This window comes from Ovis aries, chromosome 2 (assembly GCF_016772045.2).
Source record: "Ovis aries strain OAR_USU_Benz2616 breed Rambouillet chromosome 2, ARS-UI_Ramb_v3.0, whole genome shotgun sequence".
Classification (NCBI taxonomy): Eukaryota; Metazoa; Chordata; class Mammalia; order Artiodactyla; family Bovidae; genus Ovis; species Ovis aries.
The window spans coordinates 143,440,871-143,463,462 of NC_056055.1; the positions used below are offsets into that span (position 1 = coordinate 143,440,871).

Consider the following 22,592-nt stretch of genomic DNA (forward strand, 5'->3'; position numbering starts at 1 on the left):
AGAAAAAATTTCAAGTAGATCCCCATTGGAAAGCAACTGATCTGTCATAAATGGCCCAATTTTCTTCTGGTGGAATAAAAAAAAAAACAAAGTTTTATTCACAGGTTATGTAATTTGTAAAGATAACAAAGATTCATAGTAAGAATAAAATAATACTTTTGAACAAAAATACAAAAACAACACAAAAGTCATTTGCTGGACTTGAAAATAGCTATATTTAGTTTTAAACTTTTTCGTCTTTGAGTCATTAGTTAGTTGCTAGAGAAATTAGAAATGAAGAGGAAACGGACAAAGCAATAGTGAGAGATCAAAGGGAAGAGGGAAGTAAGGCTGAGAGAAGCCGGGATGAAAAAGAACACAGGATTCCGGCTGGTAAAAAAGTATTTAATGTTTGACCACTAGATGGCGATGTAATGTAAGGTGCTACCTCGACTTTTTTTTTTTTTTTTTTTTTTTTTAAACAAGCTATTTGCTGATTTGTATTAGGTACCATAGAGTGAGGCGAGGATGAAGCCGAGAGGATACTGCAGAGGTCTCTGGTGCATGTGTGTATGTGTGCGTGTGTGTGTGTTTGTGTGTGTGTGTCCTGCCCCAGTGAGACTGCAGTCCCCGTAAATACTTGATCACCTTTGCAAGAAAGAATCAGAACAATTGCAACTGAAGGCACGTTATCATCTGGTCTTTGGGAGATGCTGTTCCTCATTGCAGATGGGTAATTTTCCTTTTTATCAGGTAAGCCATCTGCTTATTTCGTCGCGATCTTAGGCATGTTCATTCCAGTTATTCTTTTGGGGAGACCGTGGAAATACAGTTTGGGCAGAGCAGGAAGTCCATTTTTGTATGTGAATTCGGACCGACGGGTCCCCCTCCTCCCTCTCTTCTCCTCCCCTTCTCCTCCCCTCCCCTCCCCCCTCTTCTCTCCACCTTCCACGAACTGAAATCAGGTTTGTTTTGCAGTTCAGCATTTTGATACAAGATGAGATTCTTTGGCCTGAAATAGCTTGGCACCTGGCCAGCTCTTGCCTTTGCTACCCTCCATCCTATTCAAGGTCTCCCTTTGAAACCCCCTCCTCCTTCACCGGTGCTTTAGAACTAGACAAGCGGAGCTGTAAATAGAGGTCATATTGTTCCTAAGGATGGAGCAAAAATTAGATCTCAAGTTAACCCCACAGGAAGAAAGCCAGTAGCGGGGACCGCGGCTGGAACCTAGCACTGCAGGGATTTGAGCCTCCTCGGCAGAGGCTGGGCTTCCGAGGAGAAATGCCGCCTGCCTTGGGCCAGAGCGGGACAAGGATTTATTCTTTGTAACTCCGATTGAGCATGGTAATAAAGGAGCTGGAGGGTAGTGGGAAAGAAACCCTTTTTCCTGGAATGCCAAATGGGGAAGGTTGAGTTACTTTTAATTACACAGAGGTCACTAGCAGCCGTGATGCTGCAGATCCTGTTCAGTCCTCAGTGTGAACCGCGTTGCTTTTACAGACAGCACAAGAAAAGGTCTCTGGGTGGACTGGAGGCTTTTTCAAAGATCCTTGTTATCATGGATCCCCTCTCTCCTACCTGTTTGAGGTATTTGTTTAAAGACACCCCACCCCCACCCCCACCACATTTACTTCCCATATTTCTTTTTGTTCCCTTCAGTGACTCTGTGACACTTGTCACTTCTCTTTAGCAAATGAGTCCAAAAGAGAGTGGTGGTAGTTGCTTTTTCTCATGTCCCAGGAAAGAATTAAAGCCAAAGTCGGGTAACATTCTCTCCATATGTGCATGCAACTCAATATTTCTAAGGCGCTGTAGCAAACTTGCAAATTGCCAAACGCTGTTGCTATCACACCTATAAAATGTGACTTCTTTTTTCTATGGATTTTCAGGTTCACGTGGTATTTCTGATGTGCTAGTGTAGTAACAGAACATATTTCCCCATTAAGCACTTTCAATCATCCCAAGAGGCTGATGCCAAGCAGAAATAGGAAAATTCCATGCTGAGGTTGGCTATCCCTGCTTTCATTTCTGTCCTCCAGAGCAGTGGGTCGCTTACCTTTCCTCTTTGCTACAATACCTGGCACACCAGGGTGATGCAACCTGGAAGTCCTGCATGCACACCAGGGTCTCACACTTTTCCCCTCATCTCTGCATTTGGATAACTTCAGTGGAACACTCCTTTAAGCCTCTCCTTTGCGGTTGCTGCTTTGGTAACTGCCGTCAAGCCATTGCAACCCTCTTGCAGGGGTAGTGTTGCAGTTTAGGCCTTCCTCCACAAAGCTTCTTGAAGAGATTTTTAGATGGTGTCTATTTTAGGAACAGAATGTGTAGACAGAATGGATGGCCACTGAGATTTACGGGAAAACAATTTCGTGGAGAGGATGAAGTAACCTTGTAACACAGCTGGTTATATCACCAAACTGAGCAAAAGAATTCGTTTTCATGAAATTTACTGCAGCTCAGTTTTATGGCTATTTTTCTTCCTTCCCTCTGCACGCTGTTGGCCTGTTGTTTTCAAATACCTTTTTAAGCATAGCTAGAATGCTTATACTGATAAAAATAATATGTTGGATTTTGCTGCCAATACTGATAGTCTCTGTTTACATGCCCCCCCATACTGAGTTATTTGGCATCTGGAGACTCAATTATTAGGACTATTTCCCTTTAAGGCATGGTCGAGAGGTTTTCTCCATCTGCGAAGGGAAGGGAAAGGCACAATTGGAGGCCTAATTAGTTATACCACATCCCAGAAGGCACTGGGTATCTCAGCTAGGATTCAGCTTTACCAGCCAGAGGTACCAGGGGCAAAGAGACAGACCAGAGACACAGAAGTAAACTATTGCCACCAACACAGGAAATTAAAACTCTATAGAGTCCAGAGGAGTCCAGTAAGAACTGTGCTAGTTCTGAAATTGCATACCTCAAACTGGGACTTGAACCCGACCAAATCTTTGACTGGAACTTGAACCCATGGTCTTTTAACTGAGAACACAGGTTTCAGGATTTAATGAAGCTCAGGTTCTTGAAGTTTCATGGCAGATAGAAGTCAGTGACAGACAAAGTGATAGGTGAGAAGTGGATTTATTTAGAGAGAAACACACTCCACAGACAGAGTGTAGGCCATTTCAGAAGGCAAGAGCTGCCTCGGAACACTGATTAGTGAGGTTTTAGGCCTTGGGTAATTTCATAGGCTAATGGGTAGGAGGATTAGTCCAACTATTTTGGGGGAAGGGTGCAGATTTCCAGGAATTGGTCTACTGTTCACTTTTTGGCCTTTCATTGGCCATGGAACTGTCATGGTGCCTGTGGATGTATCATTTAGCTTGCTGATGTGTTGCAATGAGCATATACTGAGGCTCAAGGTCTGGTGAAAGTTGACCTGTCTGCCATCTTGGATTGTGGATTTATTTGGTTCTAATCAGTTTCTGTCATCTCCTTGGGCTATGTCATTCTTTTAAAGTTTGTGCCCTGCCCCCTTCCCTCCTATTTCAGTTCCTTGTGTAGAGGGCACTGTCTGGGAACCCAGAGATTCAGAGAGCAAAAACAGAAGAGCATCTTCTTTGGATGTTGCAGACAAGGAAGGCAAAAACTGGGGGTTCCTATAGAGTTACCTCTAGGTCAGTACAGCCCAAGCAGTCCTCATGAATTTATCTTGGTATACAACAAAGCGAAAGTGAAGGATTTCCCTGTTGGCTGAGACTGTAATGGATCTGCCTGCAATGCAGGAGAACAGGGTTCACTCCCTGGATGGGGAAGATCCCCTGGAGAAGGGAATGGTTAACCACTCCAGTATTCTTGCCTGGAGAATTACATGGACAGACAGAGGAGCCTGGTGGACTATAGTTCATGGAGGAGAACACAAGAAATATTGGTTTATTGTATATAAGTTATGTATATTTTGCATATTATTACATTATTTATGTGTTTCTTCTCTGTGTTCTTCTCACACAGAGGAGCATCCTTGTAAAATTTAGCCTAGGGTATCACACAAGGCATTAGTTTCCTCCTGGTTAGCTGGAGAGGCTGAACTCACCACCGCCTCCCTGTAAATACTGAGAGCATGTGCCAGAAATCCCAGCTCCCTTGGAAGGGAGAGGAGAGGAGGGAGAGTTTATAGGGAGGCTGGAGACTAAGAATCAGTCAATGGGACTAGGATCTGTGAAGTAATCACTTCCCTTTGAAATTCTGAGTAGTCACTGAAGCATGTTTCACAGATCAGTTTAGATGATACTGCCTTAGAGCAGGAGTGGGGAAGAGGTTCTCAGAGCACCTATAGTCAGGGAAAAAAAAAAAAAAAAACTTAGCCAAATCTCCCCTAACTGTCCCAAACTGTGCTTTTCCAACTTCCCCTTTTGTCCAGGTTCTCATTTAATAATTATTTTATTTAACAAAGATATGTAGCATTTACTCTTTCGTTGTTGCGTGTGTTCAGTTGTGTCTGACCCTTTGTGGCCCCATGGACCGTAGCCTGTCAGGCTCCTCTGTCATTGGAATTTTCCAGGCAAGAATACTAGAGTGGGTTGCTATTTCCTACTCCAGGGTATCTTCTTAACCCAGGGATTGAACCCATATTGCTTGTGTCTCCTGTACTGACAGGCAGCTTCTCTACCACTGTGTCACCTGGGAAGCCCCAGCATTTACCAGCCACTATTCTAAGAAGCACCTCAAAATATTTTCTCATTTAATTCTGTGAAGTCAGTGCAGAAACCAACTTCATGGATGAGAAAACCAAGGAAGCACAGGGAGGTTAACTTGCCCTGAGCTTGTTTGTAGATGGTAGAGCCCAAACTCGAAACCAGGCTATCTGGCTGCTGGATCTGTGCTCCTGGCTGCAGGATAAGGAAAAGGATATCACCCATGTGATGGCAGAATGATGGCTTAGCCCACACAGTAGAGACTCTGGTTGCTGCCATCTGTACATGGCAGCTATAATTTATCTCTTTTCTTACATAACAAACTTTCAAAATACTTTGGTTTAGAGTAATTCTCTGTATCTACTTCATTTATTCATTTTTTAAAAATGAGCCTTTCTGTACTATTGGAGACTCCCTAGTCTAGGTGCTGAATATGGTAAATAGAATAAGATTCTTGCCCACATGGTGACTGCAGTCTAAAGATGGAGTTAGTAGACAAATCAGTGTGTGATGAAATAATAGCAAATACATGTTCTTTGAAAGAAAAAAAAAAGATGGTGTGAGCCATAGTGAGGATAAAAGGAGCATGTAGAGACAAACAACAATGTTTGAGAGGTGCAGAAAATAATTTTATCTGAACGAGGTGAGAGAAGAGCATTCTGGGAAGAGACGTCCCAAAGGGCAGAGTGCCCGCCAGATATAAGGAATGGCACCTGCCTTGTGAGGGATTAGAGTGCAGAAGAGATGGAAGGAAATGGGGCCAGATCTGTGGAGTCGTAATGAGCATGCTTAGGGCTCTAATTGTCCCTGGCCTTTATATAAAAAAAAAAAAAAGTCAGTCAAGGAACAATGTCAAGTCAATATAAGTCCTATATTTACTGATAACAAGTTACTAGGTTAAAAAAAAAAGACTAAATCGAACCATTTTTATACACACACAAAGTTTTAACAATGTGTAAAGTTCAGTGAAGAATCCTACAGTTCCTAGTATGCAGTGAAATTGGCTCAAAAATATTTAAAAGACTCTGATGGAAAAAAAAAAAACTTGCTTGAATGAGATTATCGGTTAGATTGCTATAAACTATCAGTTCAAATAAAAGGCATCCCTTGTCACATAGTCAGTTTTGCTTGCACTTCAGGACTTCCCACCTGAAATGACCAAATTGAGGAGATATGGCCTGGGAGCAGACATAAACCAAATCAGTACGTCCCCTAGAGGGGTCACAACACAGTAGGTATTCGGAGAGTTTGAAATCTTTTTCTGCACATGAATTCATATTAATGTGATTTTAAAATAATACAGTAAAACATAAGTATCCACTCCCATGTTTATCTACATTAAAGCTTTTGTTGGTAGGTATATTTGTTTCAAAAGTCACTTTCTAATGGTTTGCCTTTTTATATTTGTTCCCACTCTCTCTCACTTACCTGCTAACATTGTAGTTCCTTTCCAGAAAACGTGTGCTTCTCTTCTTAGCATAACCTTGCTTTTTAGTTTATCACTGTAAGTGGTACAAAATCCTTTGTCTCTTCCTTCTTTGAACCTCTCTGTATAACTATGGCTTTAATTGTTGGTGATGTGTCTACAATCTTTGGCTTTAATATTTTCTTTTGCCATTTGTGTTTTTTATGTCATACTTAAGAAACCACTGCCTAATCCAAGGTCATGAAAATTTACGTCTCTTTTTCCTCTGAGTTTTATTGTTTTATCTCTTGTATTTGGGGATCCATTTTGAGTCAGATCTTGTATATAACATGAGGTAGGGGCCAACTTCATTCTTCTTTGTGTTACCATCCAGTTGTCCCAGTATCATTTTTTGCATGACTATTTTCCCCATTGAATTTTGTTGCTAATGCTGTTGGTCATTCCATATTTAAGTACATCCATGTTTTTAGCATACTATTAGCAATGATTTGATATCTTGGGTACTAGGGTCAACTTTTTTCTTCAAGAAAAATGCAGTAAGATTCTCCCTTCTGGAGAATTCATACAACTTTAAAGTATGAGAAAATTGGCCTCTATGTCCTTAAGTGTAAAGCACTTTTTGGACCTAACTTTATGTCAAATTTTTATAGTGTATTATTATAATTTAACACATACTCATTTGTGACTCAATTGGAAATGTAAGGCAATGTTGCGCAGTTCAGCAATGAGCTAACAGTTTTGGGGAAAAGTTACTAGTTATTTCTAAAAAATATCTCTACTATATTGCACGTGCTCTCCCAAATTCAGACAAGCATTATCTGTATAATATATGTTGCTAGTTATCATTTGCTTCCTAAACACCATTGAGGGGAAAACATTGAACTTGAGATAGAAGTGAATCTTTAAATAATGTTGACCGTTGTGTGGGTTGGTTGAGGCTTCTGTGTAATGAAATACCGCAGACGTGATGTCTGAAACAACATACATTTATTTCTCACAGTTCTAGAGGTGAGAAGTTCAGAGCAAGGTCTCTGCAGGCTTGTTTTCTTCTGACGTCTCTCCTCGGCTTGTGGACGGCAACCTTCTCGTGTGTATTTGTGTGCTTCCTTAGTGTCTCTTTTTGTGTCCATACTTGTCTTTATAAAACACAAGTCAGATTATAATAGAAGCCTCCCAATAGCCTCATTTTAATCTGATCCCTTCTTTAAAGACCCTGTTTCCACCTGAAATCTGAAAGGGTCACAGTTTAGTCCATAATAGTTGTCTTTGGCTGCACTTAGGACTGCTAGAATAATGAACAAAGATGATTGAAACTAACAGTCACTTTTTTGTTGTCAAATTGTTGTTGTTAATGGTAGTCTTTCATTATTCATGCTTTCTTCCTACTGAATAATAGGAGCCGTCTGTGTTTTTGTTAATAGTCAAATAAAGGCAATTAATTAGGTTTGCATTTAAAGAGGCATGATGAATAACAAAGTCTACAGAAGCAAAATGGTAGTGACATTGATTCCGCTCATACGCCTGTAACGCTTTTTTTATAATCTCTGATGAATTTACAAAGCCAAGGCTCCTACTTGTTTCAATGAGAAAAGTGACAAAAAGGGATATAAAACATGAGGTATTCATGAGACACTTATAAATAAAATAATTTCAGAGTGTTTCAGGTAACCTAAGTCTCAGTTGGGACACAACTGGAAATGACATTAATGTAAGTATATCAGTAACATCATGGAAAGTTATTAGAGCTCACAAACAGGAGGAGGAGGTAAAATCTAGAAACTGGAAATGACAAGAGTAAGGAAAATTATGACAGACAGCCCAGATTTTGGACTTTTGGTGATTTTTGTAACAAGCTGTTATCTCCTGAGATGAATGACTTCAACTTTTTTCAGGCTTTTTTTTTTTTATTAATACATTCAGCTTTATGATTAAAATTCCAGGAAGTGAGAATCTGAATGGTCACTTGGGAATACGAATCTTTCCCAGGGTGAACTGGGTCCTTGACTGATCATCCCTCCAATCTATTCCCCTTTCAAGAAGAGTAATTCCACCGAACAAAACTGAAAACAGTCTACATACACAGTGTAAGAAGAAAGAGTAAATAAACTATGGTTCATGCAAATAATGAGATCTTGTAGAGCCATTAAACGTAATATTTCAAGGAGCATTTTAACTTCTATGCAAAATTGTTCAGGATATAATGCTACATGAAAAATTACCATACATAGGTATCATATATATCTAGTATGATCTCAATGGAAGACAGAAAACAAAAAAAGCATATTTGCTTAGGGAAAAAAGAACCCTGGAAATAATGTAATAGTTTCTCCAGTTTATGGGATTGCAACTTCAATTTTCTTTTTAAAAATAAAACATTAAATCTTATTTTTCTAATAACAAAATTAGTACATGCAAATTGTGTAAAGCAAAAAAGAAAGTATTAAATAATAAAGGATAAAATAACCCCTACAGTTCTATAGGCAAAATTACTAGTGTTAATAATTTATTTTACTTATCAAAGTGTTTTTTGGTACAAATTCTCTCTCATTGTAGACAGATGCTTTACCGTCTGAGCCACCAGGGAAGTCCAAAATAAACATGTGTCACTTTAAAAATCAGCATAAAAGTTAGTATACATTATTTTTCAAATGGAACTGAATTAGTCTTTTGTACAAAGGTATTTATTATATCACTAGTAAAAATAGTAAACTCAAAGTTATTAAGGAAACAGTTGAATATTTGAATAATTTATCAGCCCCAAACTCCTCTATAATAATATTGTAACATTTTTGGAAAACTTGTAACAACTAGATAACCATTGGGAAAGGATCTAACATAATGTCAATTTTGGAATTTCAAAAGGGTGTTGTTCTGAAAATTGTGTGATTTGGTGATTTAACTTCTCCCTGTAGAATTCAGCAAACTTTGGGGAAAGTTGTCTTACATACATGGAGCATCTACTGTTTGCACTGGGTTGTTTTAGTAAGAACTGACCTCAGATTGAGAATGACAACACCAAAAATTTCTAAATACTGAAATGTATTAATATATAAATTCTTAGCCATTTAGAATAAAACTCATCAAACTGGGAAGAATCGAGTTACAAGTTTAACGTCATTACCAAATCCAATGATGGTAAGATTAAACGAGCAGTTTATGCTGTTGAGCCAGAGGTGGCAGGATGGAGCACTGAAAGTAATTATTAGTATTTGTTGCATTTGGAGATCTGAAATTATTTATATTGAAAGTGTTGTGGGAGGATTATGTGTGAAGAGGAATAGATGGTTAACGACAAGTCTTAGATAACAGTATCTAGATTGTTTTAAAGCAAATATTAATAATTAAATATTAAAAATTAATATTGAATAAAAGGAAACTAGAGTTCAATGTTTCTAAGTATATATTCAAAGAGGAGGAAAAACTAAGAATTCTGTCACATAAAATATTTCTGTCTAAGAAATTCAGTGGATTTGAAAATCCTGGAAAGAGTTACTTTGAGTCTTGACAAATGCTCTCAGGCAGCAGTTTTGATATTACCCTGGAATGTGATATGCCATTTACAAAGGCCAGATATTTTGGGCTATGTCTGTCAGTGTGTTGGTACGAAACCAAAGAGGCAACAGGCTGGTTTCAGGTCTAGAGTACCATAATTTCTGTGCTGATGGGTCTTGGAGTTTCAGGTTTCAGGTGATTTGAGGAGTCTGGAAGATTGCACGCCAATGTTGGGATTAAGGCATTTAGAGGATTATAGATCAGCAACCTATATGAAGACAAGAATTTCCTTTGAAGAAATTTGAAAAAGGAAGTTTGAACATAGTTAAGTTAAATAGAAATCAGTAAGAAAAAAACAGAGAGGGTAATCGCCATATAACTCTCTATAAGATGACAAAAAAATGGAATCTCAGCTCAGTTCTCTTTTCTCTGGAGCCAAAACTTACTCTCCTTTGCTCCCACTTTTTTTTTTCTTTTTGTTTTTAACTAATTTTTATTGGAATATAGTTGCTTTACAATGTTGTATGTTTTTCTACTGTACAGCCAAGTGAATCAGCTATACATATATTCCCACTTTTTAAAATTTCTTTTGGATTTCTTTTTCTTCTCATTTAGGTCTTCCCTGGTAGCTCAGCAGTGAAGAATCTGCCTTTCATGCAGAAGATGCAGGTTCGATCCCTAGGTCAGGAAGATCCCCTGGAGAAGGAAATGGCAACCCACTCTAGTATTCTTTCTGAAAAAACCATGGACAGAGGAGCCTGGCAGGCTACAGTCCATGGGGTCGCAAGAAGTGGAGTGAAGTCACTCAGTCATGTCCGACTCTTTGCGACCCCATGGACAGTAGCCTACCAGGTTCCTCCGTCCATGGGATTTTCCAGGCAAGAATACTGGAGTGGGCTGCCATTTCCTTCTCCAGGGGACCTTCCCAACCCAGGGATCGAACCCAGTTCTCCTGCATTGCAGACAGACGCTTTACCGTCTGAGCCACCAGGAGTGCCTAAACCACCACCATTCATTTAAGTCACCGCAGAACACTGAGTGGGGCTCCCTGAGCAGTACAGTGTTTTTGTATTAGTTACCTATATTATACAGAGTAGGGTATGTATGTCGATCCCAGTCTCTCAGTTCATCCCACTCCCCTTTCCCTCCTTGATGTCCATGTATTTGTTCTCTATGTGTGTCTCTATTTCTGTTTTGCAAATAAGATCACTGATACCATCTTTCTAGATTTCACATATGTGTTATACAATATTTTTTTCTGACTTATTTCATGCTGTATGACAGTCTCCAGGTTTATCTGTGTCTCTACAAATGACCCAATTCCATCCCATTCTATGGCTGAGTAATATTCCATTTTATGTATGTATTATAACTTCTTTATCCATTTTGCTGTTGATGGACATTTAGGTTGTTTGCATGCCCTAGCTATTGTAAATAGTGCTGCAGTTGAACATTGGGGTTCATGTGTCTTTTTGAATTATAGTTTTTCTCTGGTTATATCTCTAATAGTGGGATTTCTGGGTCATATGGTAGTTCCATTTTTAGTTTTTGAAAGAACCTCCATAATGTTCTCCATAGTGGCTATGCCAATTTACATTCCCACCAACAGTGCAAAAGTGTTCTCTTTTCTCAACACCCTCTCCAGCACTTATTGTTTGTAGATTTTTTATGATGGCCATTTTGACTGGTGTAAGGTTATCAGCTACACTCATTGTAGTTTTGATTTGCCTTTCTGTAATAATTAGTGCTGTTGAGCATCTTTTCATGTGTAAAAATATGGAACCCTTCATGAATTTGTGTGTCGTCCTTGCAAAGGGGTGATGCTAATCTCTGTATCAGTCCAGTTGCAGTATACTTGCTGCTGAAGTGAGCTATCTTTTTTTTTTTTTCCCATTCCTAGCCATTTTGTTTTACCCTTGAATTTTGCATTTCATTTTTAACTTTCCTTCCACTCATGGGTTATGTGAAAATATTTCCACAGTTGTATTCTCAGCTTGTTCAGAGTTTTTGATGTGTACATGCATGCTAAGTCATTTTAGGTATGTCCAACTCTTTGTGACCCTATGGACTATAGCCCACTAAGCTCCTCTGTCCATGGAGTTCTTCAGGCAAGAATACTGGAGTGGGTTGCCATGCCCTCCTCCAGGGGATCGTTCCAGCCCAGGGACTGAACCCACATCTCTTACATCTCCTGCATCGGAAGGCAGATTCTTATTACTGGTGCCACCTGGGAAGCACCTTTGATGCATGTAGAAGGTAATCCAAAAAATGGAAAAATTGTGTAGAGTGAGTGCAGAGAAAAAGAGAGCTAGCTGGGCAGTCAGGCAAAGAAAAGGAAATTTATTAGAGGGAAACAAGGTGACTAGCCCTTAAGGAGAACCAGCATCCTCTTTCTGATAGGGTCTTTCTTATACTCCACCAATGAAAAATTCTCTGAAGGGATGGTTAATTTTTAGCCTGTAGCTGAGTCCTGCGGTCACATAGCCAGAGGTCTGGCATCCAGTGGTCTTGTAGCCTTGAGAAGGTAGGTGCCAGCAGGAAAACAGAATGTCATTTGGGCAATTTGGTCTGTCTCAAGGGTCACTGTGACTTTATCCTTTGTTTGTGAGGTCAACATAATGAGGGATTTTTAACAATAAGCCCCCATTTAAGCCTTATCAGATTGTTAGCATGACTTCGGTTCTTTTCAAAATGTAGCCCACAAACCTCCTTGAGTTCTCTTGAAACCTTTTAGGGAGTCCCTCAGGGCAAAAGTATTTCAGAATAATAAAAAGAACATTTTTTTTGCCTTTTTCACTGTATTGATTATTGCACTTAGGGTCAAAAGCAATTAAAACTCTTAGCCTTAACAATGATCAAAACAGTGGCACCAAACTGTACTTGTGGTCACTGTATTCTTCACTACCATTCACCCCCAGTAAAAACAAGTAAGTAAATATATATGTAAAATTAAAAACCAGATTTACTGCAAAAATATCTTTGATGAAGCAGGAAAAAGTATTAACTCTTATTTCACCTAGACACATAAATAAGTGCACTTGTTTTTTTTTAATGTTATGTGTGCTGAAATGGGAAGTATGCATACAAAATAGTTCCCACAAACAAAAGTGTGATGATGGTTGACCCAAAAAAATAATAAATAAAACACTTGTGCAATTACTTTGAGTTGCTAGCTGAATTAGCTGATTTTCTATGAACACCATTTTTACTTGAAAGAATGACTGACAAATTGAGGTTATTTAGAATTGGATATCTGGCAGATGACTTTCTGAAATTGAGTGAAATGAGCCTGTCATTTCAAGAAAAAATAATTTACTATATTTGTTACCAAGGACAACATTTGAATATCTGAGAGAAAAATTAGAATTTTGGAAAACTTTTATCTCCACCATAAGTTCAACAGCTTCTCAAAACAAAGAATTTCTGATGTGATGAATGATGGTGTTCACATTTCAAAGGTCTGCATAACTCAGTCAAGCAATATTTTACAAATGAGCAGTGGATAATGATACAAAATCACACACAGATAATAGATCCATTCAAAGTGCAAGATAAACCAACAGATTTTAATGTAGCACAATACAAGTTCATTGTTACATCTTCAGATTCTATTTATCTAGTTTTGCTAAACTTTCAAAGAAGACTATTTCTAAGACTCTATTATTGAATATGTATTGAAATATATATTGTTGATGTTAAGTCGCTCAGTTGTGTCCAACTCTTTGCTACCCCCATGGACTGCAGCACACCAGGCTTCCCTTCCTTTACTATCTCCCAGAGCTTGCTCAAACTCATGTCCATTGAATCAGTGATCCATCCAACCGTCTCATCCTCTGTCATCCCCTTCTCCTGCCTTCTGTCTTTCCCAGCATCAGGGTCTTTTCCAAGGAGTCAGTTCTTCATATCAGGTGGCCAAAGTATTGGAGCTTGAGCTTTAACATCAGTCCTTCCAATGAATATTCAGGGTTGACTTCCTTTAGGATTGACTAGTTTGATCTTGCTATACAAGGGATTCTCAAGTCTTCTTTAGCACCACGATTCAAAATTATAAATTCTTCAGTGCTTAGCCTTCTTTATGGTCCTGCTCTCACATCCACACATGACTACTGAAGACCATAGCTTTGACTAGATGGACCTTTGTTGGCAAAGTAGTATCTCTGCTTTTAATATATATTCAATATATTGAATGTATATTGAAAAGGCTGTTGAAAAATTTAAACTCCATATACATGTGAGGCCAGATTTTCATCATCCGAAATGTTGAAGGTATAATAGATTGAATGCAGAAGCAGATTTAAGAATCTAGACATTAAGCCAAAATTAAATAGATTTGAAAATTTATAAAATAAGACAATAAAATAATTAAAATAAAATAACTTTTAAAAATAAATTTAAAAACTCAGTAGATTTTCTTTTAGAGCTATGATTATTTTTCACCTAAAATATTATTTTAACATATTATTCTTACTGATATTTATAAATTAATTTTTTAATGATTTCTCTTTTAATCTCCAATATAGTAAAATGTTAGTATAAAGTTATGACCCACCTAGACAGCATATTAAAAAGCAGAGACATTACTTTGTCAACAAAGGTCCATCTAGTCAAGGCTATGGTTTTTCCAGTCATGTATGAGAGTTGGACTGTGAAGAAAGCTGAGAGCCAAAGAATTGATGCTTTTGAACTGTGGTGTTGGAGAAGACTCTTGAGAGTCCCTTGGACTGCAAGGAGATCCAACCAGTCCATTCTAAAGGAAATCAATCCTGGGTGTTCATTGCAGGGACTGATGTTGGAGCTGAAACTCTTACTTTGGCCACCTGATGGGAAGAACTGACTCATTTGAAAAGACCCTGATGCTGGGAAAGATTGAGGGTGGGAAGAGAAGGGGACAACAGAGGATAAGATGGTGGGATGGCATCACTGACTCAATGGACATGGGTTTGGGTAGACTCCGGGAGTTAATGATGGATGGGGACACCTGACGTGCTGAGGTTCATGGGGTCACAAAGAGTTGGACATGACTGAGTGACTGAACTATATAAGCAAAAGCTTTCGGAGGTCCTCAATAATATTAATAATACAAAGAGGTCCTGAGATCAAAAGTTTATATGACAAGGATGAATTTGATAATTCTTCTTCTATGGTAAATACATTTATATCTTTTACATTATGGACATGTCTTAGTTGAAACTACTATAATGCAGGTAACTGAGTCCGGGAAGTTATGCTGAATAAGGAAAATATTTATTACATTATACTAGTGTGTTTTTCATTACTGTGATATGAGCTGCATATATCATCAGTTTAACTCAGTAAGTTCTAATAAATGTAAGACGTGTTGGAAAGCAAAGCAGAGATTACAAAAGATAAATATTCTGATACTCTTGTTTGGATTTTCAACATCTCTCAACTAAAACAATGTAAAATTTTTCTATTGGTCTTTTTTCATATACGCACCTTTCCTACTTAAACCTCCCTCCCCTCCACACTAGTAACCTTTCAAACAGGCACATCAAGTCTCCACTGTTTAAAAGTATTAGTGACATCCAGGGATAAAAGCTCAGTTTATTCAGGATGACTGGCTGCTGTGAGCCGTTGGATTTGTCTCTTCTCTGTGGTCTATCTACTCTACCATGTGCCCCCGAGATATACTGCATTGCTATGCATATCTGAACTGTTTTTGTCTCCTGGCCTTTGCTGCTGCTGTGTTTTCTGCCTGAAAAGTCACGATCTCTTCTTCCCTCAAGAATGACTCATTTCCTTTCTGTGCTATGGCTGTGCCTGGAACAGACTTCCATCATAGCAACCACTGCACTTTATTGTACTTATTTTTTGGCTTCCTTTTCATGTGCTGTACCTTCTCTGCAACACATTTCAGCCTATTCTCTGATGTAACAAGATCATCACCATTACCTAGTTCATTTGGGGGCACCTAAGTACTCAATAGGGGTTTTCCAGGTGGTGTTAGTGGTAAAAGATCCCAATCTGCCTCCCAATGCAGGAGACACAAGAGACGCAGGTTCAGTTCCTGAGTGGGGAAGATCCCCTGGAGGAGGAAAATGGCAACCCACTCCAGTATTCTTGCCTAAAGAGTTCCGTGGAGAAGAGAAGCCTGGTAGACTATAGTCCATGGGGTCGCGAAGGGTGGACACAACCGAGAAACTGAGCATACACAGACACACACACACAGACACACACAGATACACACACACACACAGACACACACACACAGACACACACACACCCTACCTCAGCAGTAAAGAACATGCCTGCAATGCAGGAGACACAGGAGAAGCAGGTTCGATTCCTGGGTCAAGAAGATCCCCTGGAGTAGGAAATGGCGACCCACTACAGTATTCTTGCCAGGAAATCCCATGGACACAGGAGCCTGGAAAATGAGACAAAACAAAAACATTTCAGGGAAATCTTTATTACCTGACAATTCTATACTTTAAATAATGTTTCCATAAATACATTTATTGGTAAAACTATACTTCAGTTCAGTTCAGTTGCTCAGTCGTGTCCGACTCAAGCACATAATAATCTTAATATTTTTGTGCAAATTCCAAACTCCTATCACAGAGTCCATATATGCTATGATTAAACACTGTTTTTCAAAGTAACTCTGAATTTTTTTTCTTATTGTTAACTTTAGTTAAAAATGACTTTATTTAATTCAGAGAAATTTTATTACTTCCTATTTAATATGTTGGAGTTGTATTTTGTTTTTTGCTTCAGTCAAATTTTTTAAAAAAATTATCCAAGGATTATCCTCTTTTAGTTATAAAAATTAGTAAAGTTATTATAGAAAAACTTAGAATATTTTAAAAGTATAAAGATTATAATATTCATATCTTATAATCTTATGTGTGATTTTTTTGCCCACAAGATATATTGCTTTTGACACTGTAATATTTTCTTCTAAATAATTTTTATTTCTGTTGTTTTGGGGGATTTTTTTTGCTGTTTCTTAGGATTCCTATGGTGTTTGCAATTTTTTATCTATCAGGTGTTATATGTCAAACATTTTTTTCATGCTGTCAGAAATTTTTTAAAAAGATCATTTTAATGGCTCCATAGTATTCCATCACAGTTTTACTTTAATTATTCCAACAATTATGGAAATGTTTCTTTCTAATTGGATAATTACTTTTGAGGTAAACTTTAACACATTAAAATATCATGCATTTTAGAGTTCTATTAATAATCATCAGATCTTTTGTTGTATAAAATAGAGCCAAAAAACAGAATTCCCACATTGCCTGTGTAATGTACACAGGATGAAAGTTCAGTCAACCAACACATGCAGGGCAAACAATTTCAGGTGTGTGGTTTCATGCAGTAGGCTCCTTAGCTTTCACCTTTGGTTGTTCTGGGTCTGTGCTGAGGGTAGAGCTTGAAATAGGTTGGTTCACTATTCTTATTCACTCCTCCTCTCACAGTTTGTTCAGAATATATCCTTTTGTGTTCATTTTCTCACATTTTCCCCTACTTTCAGAAATAGAGACAAAATAACCTAAATATTAACATGGAACAAAAGCTACACAAAAACTGTTGCACCGTTTGCTTTTTTTTTTTTTTTTTTACCACTTTCCAGTAGCATATAACACTCTTCTTAGATATTCAGATACAGTTTTAAAGAGACTTAAAGTTCCCATTAAAATGTGTCTTTAACAAGTGTATTGAATAATATGAGACTTGAAAGGGAAGTAAAGAAATGGTAATCATTTTACAGTTCTCATTTATCCTTCAATTATGTGTGCATGCCAAGTTGCTTCAGTTGTGTCCAACTCCTTGTGATCCCATGGACTATAGCCCACAAGGCTCCTCTGTCCATGGGATTTTCCAGGCAAGAATACTGGAGTGGGTTGCCTTTTCTTCCTGCAGGGGAGCTTCCCGAGTCAGGGATCCAACCTTCAACTCCTGGGTCTCCAGCATTGCAGGTGGATTCTTTACCACTGAGCCACTGAGGAAGCCTACATAGTACCTTAATCTAATCCATTTTCAAATGCACCAGTTTAATACTATTTTACTGGGAGGTACCTGAATATATTTCAGTATTCCTGCAGCTCCCTTTGGAGGTTTCTGCTTTTATGATTATTATCTTCCTGCCAATGTACTACCTCTCTTATTTCTCTTACATTGGCAGGCAGATTCTTTACCACTAGCACCATGTGGGAAGCCCTTCAATTATATGTAGTTATAGGTTTGATATTGTTAGCAGAGAATCTGGTTGAGACCCCTCCTCCTGTTAGCCTTGGTTCTTGGTAAGGATGCAAAGAAGAATCTGAGGTCTTACCTGTTGCACGAGAATTTATTGAAGATAAAGGAAGAGGGAACATCTCAAAAAAGAGGTGGGACAGGTCAAGGGAAGCAATGACCCTGGAGGGCTGAGGTGTAGAGTTTTTAAGGCAAGCTTATTGGCATAATCCATGGGGTCCATTGGCTGAGGTTATATGATAAGAGGTTCTACTGTACACATCCTTCACATAGTTCAGTCTGTTATAATTAGATGTATCTACTCATGGGATATTTATGAACAGTTAATGAGCCCAATGGCTGCCAAAGTTTACCTAAGTACATGACAGTGTGAGGTGTGCACATGTGCCAGAGGGGGGAAGGTCCCTACAGTCAGCCAGTGGAGGGTTTTTCTGATCCCCTGACTATTTTGGAGTACCTTTGGGGGCTTTGTGGAACAGGGCTGATAAATAGCTTGGTGGGATTAGGCAGCCATTGGATGTTTAGCTGATGGGGCCACCTCTTATTGCTCATGGCTGACTTCCTGCCTAACAATATTATCTAAGAAAGGATCATTCATATCCTCCATGATGTGGAAGAATCACATTAGATCCCCAAACCAGGGTAACATTACAGTGTTAAAAACAATTTATGTTTTCATTTTGTCTTGAAGTCTAGTAATTTATACCCTCTAGTAATAAATCTCAGTGTATACATCTAATTCTCAGAGCATGATCTATACATCAGAGCTTTGAAAGAGGTTGTTATTTTCAAGGCCAGTCAAAATGACCTAAGAAAATTTTCTTTCTTCTCCTGAATTTGGCAGTGGTAATAGACAAGTGGCTTCTCTGGTAGCTCAGTGGTCAAAAATCCGCCTACCAAAGCAGGAGTCTCGGGTTCAATTTCTGGGTTGGGAAGACCCCTGGGAAAAGAAAATGGGAACCCACTCCAGTATTCTTGTCTGGGAAATCCCACGGAAAAAGAAGCCTGGTGGCTACAATCCATGAGGTCATAAAGAGTCAGACATGACTTAGCAACTAAACAGTAGACAAGTAGTCACCTTCTTTCTTCTTAGCATAACTCTGATTCTGTGTAGGTACCACCCTCCTCAGGACATTGAAGGGTCATGAGAAACTGGTCTGTCTCAGTTCTCCACCCAGTTCTAGGAGTGGGCTAATGATCCTAGGGGTGACCTCATTCCCATCATCAATGATTGATTTAGCAATAGACTCGTTATGTCATATTAACTAATGAAATATAGAATGTCTACCATGGGGCTTCTAGAAAAACTCACTGCTCTCCTAAGAAAAAGCCACAAGATGGTATTTTTCCTCTGGTGTTGCCTCTCTGGATGTAACACCTTTCGCTACTGCAGACCACCTTACTCAACCATCACTGAAGGTGGTAGAATAGAGGCTTGAACAGAGCTTGGCTTCTTAGGGGAAATTATTGAATGAGCCAACCCTGAAACCTCTTCTATGGACTTTCTTAGTTTAAGCCATCAGTTCAGTTCAGTTGCTCAGTCATGTCCGACTCTTCATGACCCCAAGGACTATAGCATGCCAAGCCTCCCTGTCCATCACTAAACCCCAGAGTTTACTCAAACTCATGTCCATTGAGTCAGTGATGTCATCCAACCATCTCATCTTCTGTCATCCCCTTCTCCTCCCACATTCAATCTTTCCCAGCATCAGTGTCTTTTTAAATGAATCAACTCTTCACATCAGGTGGCCAAAGTTCAAGCCATCTTGAAGCCAAAAACTCATTAACCAAAATCAAAAAATTAACAAAAGGAGTGAAATGCTTGGCATATAAAATGTAATGTTACATATTACTACCTAGAATTATTTAAAATTATAGTAAGTTGAGTCCATATCATATTTATGATGAATATATATACTGATTGCTCAATCTGGTAGACAAATGCAGGAAACATTGACCAATAACACTGTCTAAACATTGTAAACACTAAATGTTTTAGCATTCATAGTTACTGGGCCTTGAAGTAGAGCAGTCAGGAAGTTGGTCAGCAAGAAATAATTTTCTCAGTCATTCATCCACTTATTATTCACTCACTTTACAAATATGGGTTGAGAGCCTACTATGTATAACACTAGGTTTCAAGATACCATCTTTTAAGTACTTGAATTCTGAGAATATAAGCTGGCTATATAAAAAAAATTTTTTAAACAGAATTTATCGCTTCTTTGAGATTCTGAATATATTGCATACCATCTCTAAACCTCAGCATTACTGATCTTAATAAAATCAATAGTCTTATTTATGTATACTGTTTCAATGCAAATGCAGTACTGTGACTTGACTGGTCATAATGGGATTCAAAATTTCAGTTTAAATTGGGAACAAAGATTTTTCTCTATTGCAATGCCAAACATAACACCAAAGGTAATTAGTTGACATTCCATGAGGAATAATCACTTTTGACTTTAGGCAAAAAGAAAATTATGTAAAGAAATACAGTAATAATTCAAATATTACAGTCATTATTTCTATAAAATTCTTCTTGAATTCCTTTAGAGGAGTAAAGCATAAAGAAATGATCAAGGCATTCTGATTCATAAACAGAAAAGAAAGAGAGTCAGTAATTATCACTGTTTACATGATTATCATTGTGGCATGAGTTTCTTTTATAATTCAGTATTTTTAGTATATTTATAGAGTTGTGCAACCATTACTACAACTTAATTTTAGAACACTTCCATTGAGCTGAAAAGAAACATAATGCCCATCTGTATTCACTCCCCACTTGCATTGTCAGTCCTAGGCAAACACCATTTAGTTTCTGCCTCCATACTTTTGCATTTTCTAGACATTTCATATGAATTTGAATAATGCATTATGTTATTTTCTGTGTCTTGCTTCTTAACATTATATCTCTGCTGTTCACCCATATTGAGGCATGTATCAGTACTATTATTTTTAATTGCTCAGTAATATTTCATTGTATGCATATACCATATTTGTTTATTCATTCACCAGTTAATGGACATGTGGGAAGTTTCTACTTTTTGGCTACTATGATAAGACTGCTCTGAATATTCCCATACAGGTTTTTGTATGCATGTGTGTTTCCATTTCCCTTTCTTGCTTTGGGGTAAAATTACTAGGTCATACAATATACCAATGCTTAACATTGTGAGAAACTACCAAAGTGTTCTCCAAAATGTCTGTACCATTTCATATTCCTGCCAGCAATATACGAGGGTTCCAGTTTTTCTACATCCTCAACACCGCTTGTTTTCATCCGTCTTTCTTATTATACCCGTTCTAGTAGATGTGATGTGATATCTCATAGTGATTTTGATTTGCCTTTCTCTCATGGATAATGATTGCTGAATATCGTTTGGTGTGCTTATTGATTCAGGTATCTACTTTGAGCAAATATGTATCCAAATCCTGTGCTTATTTTTACACTGGGTTTTTGTCTTTTTATTATTGACTTGTAAGAGGTTTTTAAAAATATTCTGCATATAATTCCTTATCTGCTATGTAATTTGCAAATAATTTCTTCTGTTCTTTGGCTTGTATTTATTTTCTTAATGGTGCCTTTTGAACTAAAAATCACTTTTATGCAGTGCAATTTATCAATTTTTTTTCTTTGATTGCTTGTGCTTTTGGTGTTATACCTAAGAAATCATTACCTCACCTAAGGTCATGACGAATTACTTGTATTTCTCAAACAATTTTATTGTTTTAGCTCTAACATTTATATCTATGATTCATCTTGAATTAATTTTTGTATGATGTTATACATAGTCCCAAATTCTTCCTTTTGCCTATGGGTGTCTAGTTTTTCCAGCACCAAATGTTGAAAAAAATTAATTCTTTCCCCATCAAATTGTCTTGGTGTCTTTTTCAAAAATCAGTTGGCCAGCGTCTTATTAGTTGCTAATCAAAAGCTAAATTGATAAAAATTTTTATCAAAGTAATGTTCTCGTCTTATTCAAGAATGAATCAGAATAAAAGCCTTTGATACTTTATAAATATCAGATGTCTAAATATTAAGGAAACTATATGGTTACTTTATGAGACCTTATACTATAAAATGTTCTGAAAAAAATGTTCTGTGTTTTAGGTCTTTATTTTTGCTGTAGGCTTTGAATTTTTAACTATTGTGTTTTATCTCTCAGTCTTGGGAGATGGCATTGTTATTCCAAGTATAATATTTTATTGATGAATGCAGCAATTATTGTGTGCCTTTCACAAGTGTGCACTTTGCACATTATAGTGAAAAATGCAAACATGGATGCTATTCTCGAGGTGTTTATGTATTAAGACAGAAAATAAGACATTCACAGGTAAATATAATAAGAGTTAAAAGTTGGCAAGTGATGTGAGAATTGCCAATAAATGCTTATGGGAATTTAAAGATGACTTGCTATTTATTTTTGAGAAGCACCAGTGGATAAGAGATTAACAGTCTATGTGACAGCGAATTTAGCTCTCCATTGGCCTATAAAAGTGGTTAAGGAGATTACAAAAAATAAGCATCAAGTATCTGATTGATGAATATAAATAGCTATCAAGAAGTATCACCTATGGAAAAAATTATGAATAATTATCATTGTACATGACATGCTAGTTATCAGTTTGTTGTCTCTTAGCTCTAAGTTCACCATTTGGAACCTAGACAGCTATAGGGCTTTTTAAGCATTAGTTCTTTGTCAGTGAAAATGTTAGTCAACCAGTCCATATCTGACTCTTTGGAACCCCATGTACTCTAGTCTGCTAGGCTCCTCTGTCCATGGGATTCTCCAGGACAGAGAATCCTGGAAGAGGGTAGCCATTATCCTTCTCCAGGG

The 22,592-nt window shown here is 37.8% G+C and overlaps 1 protein-coding gene and 1 non-coding gene across 4 annotated transcripts in view; one reads left to right on the plus strand and one right to left on the minus strand.

Moving 5' to 3' along the window:
- The first annotated feature begins 491 nt into the window (after window positions 1–491).
- SCN1A (sodium voltage-gated channel alpha subunit 1) overlaps window positions 492–22,592 on the plus strand; it is a 155,499-nt gene continuing 133,398 nt past the window's right edge. For all 3 annotated transcript variants that reach the window (XM_060411115.1, XM_060411114.1, XM_060411113.1), the window contains exon 1: window positions 492–732. The gene's annotated coding sequence lies outside the window, so the exon portion shown is untranslated. The remainder of the gene's footprint in view (window positions 733–22,592) is intronic.
- LOC114113353 (U6 spliceosomal RNA) lies at window positions 11,302–11,405 on the minus strand. Its single transcript, XR_003588402.2, has one exon. It is a non-coding gene; the product is annotated as a U6 spliceosomal RNA (small nuclear RNA).